This window comes from Lolium rigidum, chromosome 7, assembly GCF_022539505.1.
Source record: "Lolium rigidum isolate FL_2022 chromosome 7, APGP_CSIRO_Lrig_0.1, whole genome shotgun sequence".
NCBI lineage: Eukaryota > Viridiplantae > Streptophyta > Magnoliopsida > Poales > Poaceae > Lolium > Lolium rigidum.
In genome coordinates, this window is record NC_061514.1 from 276,268,688 (window position 1) to 276,277,167 (window position 8,480).

General features: G+C 48.7%; 1 non-coding gene across 1 annotated transcript; it reads left to right on the top strand.

The window, feature by feature from the left end:
• The first annotated feature begins 4,601 nt into the window (after positions 1-4,601).
• Positions 4,602-4,682, top strand: TRNAL-AAG. Its single transcript has one exon. It is a non-coding gene; the product is annotated as a tRNA-Leu (tRNA).
• The last annotated feature ends 3,798 nt before the right edge of the window (positions 4,683-8,480 follow it).

An 8,480-nucleotide genomic window follows, 5' to 3' on the forward strand; every position in this document is an offset into this window, starting at 1 on the left:
CATCATCATTATCTAAAAAAGTAGTTCACCTCATGAATATAGTTTTGGAAATCCCTTGATGACATAAAGCATGATACTAGAACAGGATCACCCATTCCATAGGAGATGGAGAGGGTACACTGTTCTGACTCGATCCATGGCTTCAAAGGGGGCTAGTGTTTGACTTCACGGAGCTCTTTGCAATATGTATAGACCCTGACGCTCATGGTGGCTACAACGACCCATAGGATGTGGGATATCCCGTTACGGCTGGCTTTTGGCCCAAAGGAAACGTGTTAGCATGGAACATGCTTGGAGAACGCCATCCAGAATAGCTTTCGGATCTGTGCATAGCGTTTCGTGGCATGTGTCTCCTTCTGTAGTCTTCAATGCGAGGTCCACATACTAGACCCTATTTAGAGGGCTCTCCTTGACCTATACGTCCCTGTAGAATCACCGTTGCCCTTAAAAACTAAGATCTTCATGTGACAGTTGCATTTTAGACCGGCTACCTTCGGGTGTTGAGCTGGCAAAGCAGCACGTGTGAGGTAATGGCGTGTGTTCCCTTTGTGCGGTCTTCGAGACTCTAGGGCTTGAGTGGTATACCCTAGACCTGGCGAGTTCTTGGAAGTGCATGCTAACGGTACTAGTAGGAGGAGTAGGCGATTCTTTGGGTTAGTGTTTGTAGAAATGACCTAGATCGTATGGACTATTCGCAATAAGATGGTCATCAAGCGTGTCTTCGTAAGACGGGCATATGACTATGTGTTCTAATTCTTGTCCATTTTTTTGCAGCAGTAGTACCCGCTCTATAGGCAGCGAGATAAAAACCGGCGAGACGACATGCATGCTTGATGTTCTTCAGGTGGCGACACACCACTTATCTACGCAGTCCAGCCGTTGAGATGCTCTAAAATGTGGAGCTTAACGTTACCTTTATTTTTCAGTTTGACATGTTTATGATGCTGCCCCGACAGACCTTTTTGTTCGGGCACTCAAACATTGTATGTATATTCATACATGTAAAATCTCAATGTGAACCACTTTGTATTGTTTCTCGGATTTTTTCATTTTTTATGTAGCCTAGAATATAAAGTAGTATGTAATTTTATATTGAGATTTTACACGTTTATAGTATACATCAATTGGCTATCTACGGGAGTTTTCCGATTTTTTTAAAACAGTTTAAAATGTGATTTTCAAATGTTTAAAAAAAATACAGAGCTACATGTAGGTTGGACTCCGTTTAGCCACTCCCCAAAGCTACTCATAAAGAAAACCGAGGACGAGACGAGAGCACGGGAATATGTAGTTGGGGATGCGGATGGTGTGATCAGCTGATCATCTTATCAGCTTACAGTTCCCCGTGTGCGTGCACGAGCGCACATGAGGCTGCTGAACCACTAGGCCGAGCTGGAAGCATCCAGATTGTTCCAGAAACGAAATATGTTTGTGAACATCGTGAGGCTTGCGTTAATTAGAGCTGAATCAGTTGAAGTCTCCCGATAAACCCGAGCTAGACGTCGTCGTCGCCAAGTAGCCCAGGTCGACCCGCTGCGTTCGACGTATCGGCGGCCGTGTGGGCGTCAGGGTCAAGATTCAAGTGTGGCAGTGGTGGACTATCGGCGACAGCAGCGCCACCCTTATCCCGTTATCCGGCCGGCGGCCGGGATGCACACCGGGCGGGTGACGGCGACGTCCCCGCTGCTGATACGATACCACCCCCATGATTCCGTAGCTTGTTAATACTATGACGGGTTCGCCTTTGAATTAGGTCGGCAAAAACCCCGGGAAAGCGCGCGCGGCACGCGTCCATCATGCTCACGGCCGCGCGTTTGTGCTCCTCCGTGGATCTCGCTGCTTTGACCGGCCGGCGGGCTTCACGGCCTCAAAGTGGCTTTCCCCGTTTGCGCAACTAGTCCATTTAAAACAACAAAAGGAATGGTCGGAACCGCCGATCGTCATCACGAGACTATAAAACTAAACTAGTAGCACTTTGAATCCAACATGGTTACATGAGTTGGGCAGCGTGGGCGGGTCCTCGTGCGGCCGACGTGGCGACACACGCTGGCCCAGCGCCTCCAGATACTAGCGTACGTGTCCGGTCGGCCAGCAAGATTTTGCAGCGTTCTTCTTTCTACTCCTCCACGGCTGACGCTTTCTCGGCCGACTAATCAGCACAGGCGCGTACGTACGTACAGGCGTTAGGGCATCTCCAGCGTCGCGACGTATTTCGGACGTCGAAACGGACGCGTCGTGTCCGTTTGCGTCGGTCGAAATGGTCGAAATCGTCCGGGCGTCCGTTTGCGTCGGGGGTGGCTCCAGCGGCGCGACGCATAAATTTTTTTTTTCATTCATGCAACCATAATTTACGTTAAAAAAATATAAAAAAGCCATAAAGGCGTGCTAAAGCTGCTGCCGCCTATCGGTCGTCGTCGCCGACGAGGTTAATGAACTCCGGCGTCGGCCATGGAAGCTCGTACGGCGGCGGTGGAGGAGGTACCGCCGCATGGGCGAGAGGGCGTGGCCGGGGATCCCACGCCGGAGCAGCGAGGGCGGAGCGCGGTCGTTGGAACGCGTCGGCGTAGCCGGAGGAGTCGCCGGCCTCCCCGCGCGAGCGCCGACTCCCGCAGTCGGATTGCGAGCCCCTCCCACAAAGCGAGCTCGTTGAGCTCGTCCTGCGCGCCGTTGGCCGCGTGCCATGGCAATGGCCTCATCCTCGGAAAGGTCCGGCGGCTGGGTCTCCGGATCCCACGCCGGCCCGCCGGCGTCGTGGTCGTAGTCGACCATGTCGACGTCCTCGTTCGCGTCCTCCTCGTCGTCCGCGTCCTCCTGGTCGTTCTCTTCTTCTTCTGCGGCGATCTCTCGGTCGAAGAAGTCCACGTCGCCGAGGTAGCCAGCGCGGCGGCGCGCGTCGAACTCCCACGTCCCGAATGAAATCCGGTTGTAGGAGTTCGGCGCGTACGCCTCATCTTCCCGCGGATCCGGCGGCAAGATCGCTCCGGCGGCGGCGCACCTCGTCCCGCCGCTCTCGGCCCTCGCGCGGCACGGGGGACCGGCACGCGCCGCGAGTTCGGGTACCAGCCCCTCCCGGCAAGTTCGCGTCCGGCCATGGCACGTGCCGGTTTTCCTCCCATAGGCCGCCGCGCGAGCTCAACGCGGATGTACCGGCCGACCCTTGCCTTCTTGCCGGAACGCGAGCCGCTTGCCTCTCGGTCGTTCTTCGTCTTGTGGAACGGCCAGCATTTCTTTCCCATGGCGTCGGTGGGGTGGATACTGTGGGATTTGGCAATGGTTTGGTCGTCGAAATGGACGCCGGTAGCGTCCATTTAAAAGGCTCCGACGCCATATCGCCTTCAATGGCCCGCCGATTGCAACGTCTACTAGCTGCGCACGCTCGCGGAAGCCGAGGCACGCCATTAACGCGGCCTCGCGAAGGTTGCGGCGCGCCGCCCGGAGTAATGCCCGAAGACGAAGCGGTTGTGCCGCTGCCGGCGGGCCCGTGCGAGGACCGAGCGGACACTTTGCGCGTCGCGCTAGCCGTCCGCCGAAACGCAAACCTGGCGCATATTTGGGCCAGGTTTGCGTCTCTGCGGACGGCCCGGTCACTTTGCGTCGCGCCGCTGGAGGTGGTGCACGACGCATTTTCGGTCACGGCGGACACAAACGGTCGCTCAACGTCTGTTTTTTTAGGTCGCCCCGCTGGAGATGCCCTTAGGACCAAACTAATCAACCGCTCGCCAACATGTTTCCGGCCGAGCGCCACCGTGGGGGTCGACGAGATGATAACATATGGATTCGCTCGGAACCTCGGACCACCTGTTATTCTCCTCTCCTGCAGATGGAACAACGGCAGGACATGGGATGACCACGACCGGTACAGCGTACGTATGAACGAGCAAGAAGGGATGCTTCACTTCTGGCCATCTTTCACTCGCCTTTCAGTCTCCTGTCAACAAGGGTGTGTTTGGTTTGGTTCCCCAACTTGCCCCGCCAAAAAATTGGTTGCCCATAGAGTTGTGGTTATTGTTTGGTTTGTATCCAAAATTTTGGCTGCCAATGCATGCCCATCTCTCTCCCTCACAGATTCTTGCCAAAAAGTTGGCAAAACGTGGGCCAAGGATTCCTTGACCAAAAATTTGGCAGCCAACTCTTGCCAAATATTTGGTAGGGCTAATGTGGGCATCAACCAAACACACCCCAAAGGACAATTCGATTCGCCATCGGCAAATGGGTACTCTACAAGATAGAGAGCAATATACTCGTACATGGTCGTGCAGAGAACACGGTCTCAAAACAAGAGATCGATGGCCCTGCATGGAATTGCAGACCAAAAACTTTGCGATATCCTGTCGATCGGAATTCATGGCTTCACAGCTGTGTTCTGTTCAGTATAGCCGTCGCTGCCCTCTGTGATACAGTAATTAAAACGTGGGTAACTTGCTTACGGCGAGTTGCGACTGGCAGCTGAACATATAGCTTCACGCTTCTTTAATAACGGAGCGGACATGTGTCCTAAAACAACGGCATAACCAGCAAGCTTATGGCAGAGTCGAACATGACCGTGGTCAATATGCTATGTCTCGATATAAATAAACACCAGTGCCTTTTTTTGCACGGTTGATCAGATGGCCGAGTTGGTCTAAGGCGCCAGATTAAGGTTCTGGTCCGAAAGGGCGTGGGTTCAAATCCCACTCTGGTCACAATTTATTTTTCTTTTTTGGGTTTCTTTCTCAACATGGAAGCGCAGTTCAAATCGCAGTAACCCCGCGCCTGTTAAATCTCCTTTTACTGCAAACCTATTTTTCTTCTTTCAAAGTTGGAATCCGACCAATCTCTACGTGTGTTAAGCTAATAAAGGGGTTCAACGAAAACAACACCAAACATTCAGCTAATCTCGACATGTTCGAATTAAACCTACACGAATTGCTAGTACAACAAGTCACCAACATGTTGGAATTATGCCAACACGAATTTCTACCACAAATCAAGAAAATGAAACACGCTCACATCCAAACAAAAAAAAAAGTACTGTCCGTCCCCTGCCCAGTGTTCTCCTGGAATCACAGTTGAGATTTCACAGCAATGAACCACAGCATGCATCCATACCATGGTGGTGGTGTGCGGCGTCGGGCGCCAAGACAAGGAGAACTCGTGGCGCGCGCTATACGAAAGACACGAGTCGAGGCGTCAGCCTGTTGTCAGCGGGAGATCCTAGTCCGAAGCCTCCTAGGACAGTGGCCCGGCCGTACAATTACAATTACAGCATGAACATAGTACAACATCTGGAGTACATAGGTAGGGGATGGGAGCAGATTGTGGAGTTGCAGAAGCAGGGCATCTGCTATTCTGTTGTTCCTATGAACCGAGCTGATACAACTGAAGACATGTTCCAAAGATTGGCTGATCGACAACCTGATGAGCACAATTGTGAGCCACATCCATTAGAGAGATCACTAGAGGAAGTTTGCTAATGTAGTCTCTGATCAGCTCATCTCCCAGCTTACTTGAGCAGTGCTGATTGACTTGTTGCTTACCGAGCTGATACAACTAAAGACATGTTCCAAAGATTGGCTGATCGACAGCCTGATGAGCACAATTGTGAGCCACATCCATTAGAGAGATCACTAGAGGAAGTTTGCTAATGTAGTCTCTAATCAGCTCATCTCCCAGCTTACTTGAGCAGTGCTGATTGACTTGTTGCTTGCCGTTGCTCTTGTGACCGGCAGATTGTCCGCCAGGAATGTGGCCTGCGTCAGTCCGAGAAGATTAGCTATTGTAGCAGCGAGGAGAAAAACCCGAGGCTTCGGCATGTAAAGGTGAAGGCGGCAGACCTGTGGATGCTTGCACCATGAGATCGAAGTTCCCTGTTTGGTCCATGTGCTGAAGATACAGGCAAGTGTTTTGACTGCACGCCAGCAGGCAGCAGCTCGTAGCTGGTACCCTTACCGTTCTTCCAAGATGCACCAGTCATTACTCTTGAACCAGCAACAAGTAAATCAGTCCTGATCGTGCCGCCCTATTGAATACTGGCTTTCATGGATTGGAGGCTCGGCTGGGCGTCAATTTCACGGCTGATTGCAGGAAGGGCATCGGGCATCCAACTGTTGGGCCTGAAGAATCGCAGCCGTTGCCTAATGAACCTGCAGAGGAGTACCGGTTTTCCTATTAGGAAGGTTCTCCTTTCTTGATTTAGAACTTACAAATACACCACGTAATGTAATAATGTTTGGTAGAGAAGCATTATGATGGTTCCTGGAAAAGAGGAGTTAAGCAACACTTGTGTGGTTCTGAGCTAGGTCATCTGTCTTTATGCACCATGGCTGAATAAACCAGGCAGCACGAGCAAAGTCGTATCTGAATAACAAGTGAAGTTCATCCTCTTCTCTTCCAGAACTGTGGCATCAAGAACTTGCATGGGTGGAAATTTTACCTGTTCTCGCCCTTACCTGTAGGAACTAGGAAGTGCTTTCCGAGAGCCAGACAAAAGTCTGCACAGGTACGTGGGGAAATTTGATTGCTGTTGGTGCAACGCCCTGTTCTAAAGATTCCAACAGCTGCCAAACCGTGTTCGAGCTTGAGAAGGCGAAGATCATGCTGGACGATTTCGGTAAGCTGCGAGCATGGCTCAAGGACACGCCTGATGCGTTCGTTCCATAAATGGCAAGCTCGGCCAGCTGAACTTTCATTCTAGCACTTCTTGAAATGCTACCATTTTGCAGCAATGAATCACATACATTGTTAGGTTAGTGCGGCGCGTGCTAAGCGAAACTGCTGTTGTATAGGCCAAGACGAGATATCGTATGTGAAGCTATATTTTCCGAAAGAAGCAAGTTTGGGTACGGTTGGAACCGAGATAGGGATGTTAATTAAGCTCCTCCCTGGAGATTATGTAAGTTACAAAATAGCGTTTCACAAAAAAAATAAAAAAAATATAGCATGTATACTAAGGATTTCAGCAGTTAAAAAATTATCTAGGAAACAATGATCAACGAACCAAATTAACAGAGTCCAAATCACAATGAAAGACAAGATTTGTCGTAGTCTAACAAATAACATCAACAATTCAAGAGTCATAGTCCAGAACTAATGAAAACTCGACGTAGGTTTTGCCAGCGATGTGTAATGAGTTTGTACAGATGGGTAGAGAATCAAAATTTAAGAAAGACAAGTAGGTAACTAACCATCCAACATGCATAGTTCAGATTAACAATTAATGAGCCAACAATACAAACAAAATAGTAATTAATCAAAATTAGATGAACTAGATAAAGAATGCATGGTGTCATCATCTGATTAAGAAGAACTACTCGCAGATTGCAGCTCGTCATCACGAAAAACTAGAAGCAACTTCTTTCTTCCTAGGTCGAAAACTTTCTTTCTTTTTGTTGCAGTTGCAGCTCTCGCTTGTTGTGATGTTGCTTCTTCTTGTTCAACATATACACGTCGTGTGAGGAGACGTGGGAACAGTCAATATAGTTCCGTGGTTGCCGACAGGTTGAATGACTAGGGTTAAAAATGGGGATTTCGGCAGCTGGTGGGACCAAAAGGCACAAAATGGCTAGTCGGCTCCTATATTTCCCTGTGTGTAAATAGTGCCGCTGCAATGCTACAAAAAATAGCGTTAGTAGCGTCAATAGTAGCAGGATTAGGGTCGTAGCGAGCCAATTGTAGCGTCCACTCTCCAAATACACTATATCGTTCCTAAAACACCGAAATAACGCGCTTTTTTTTTGTATCACCCCTCAAAAAGTTTGTAGAAGTATGTTATGCGGATTTCTGAACGGAAGCTGGGGGCTTTTTCCCTTCATTCGAAAAATACATACTCCCTTCAATCTCTAATATGTGTGAGGACTTTTGTTCAAAAAAGTTTAAATTTGAACTAAAACCTCAATAATTATTATGGATCAGATGAAGTATTATTTTTAGGGAAACCATGAGATTTATTATTTAGTGATTAATTGTTGTACAATTTTCTATGATTAGTGTCGACACACTGGATCAATACTGACTCAGGTAATACTCCACAAGACTCACTCTTGCCTAGCTACGACAGCCGGCAACACATGCAGTAACCCATTACACTTAGAAGCTCTTAGATCTCCCTGTAGACGCACCAAAGTGATGATTTATTAGATTAATTAACCGCAATATCGGTCATTACCCTGGGATAATTTATTTCGATAGTTGCAGGCAAACAATGTCGATCAATAATCTGTTTGAGGCCTTCTAAATGTGCAAGAGCTTGGCATTGCTTAGCACTAGCACACCATGAATGATAGTGTCAAGCCCACAGTTTAATATTACCATTGATGTCTCGCAGTTTCAAACATATTTATACTAAAATCTTATACATGTTTCTAGTTTATTATCTTAGGTTTATAAGTTTGAATATTAAAGTAAGTTACTATACTTTGTACAGTTCTGATGTCCATTAGTGCAAACATTTAGTGCACAAATAAAACTTTGATTGTTTATGTAAACAAATTTGGGCCATCTAA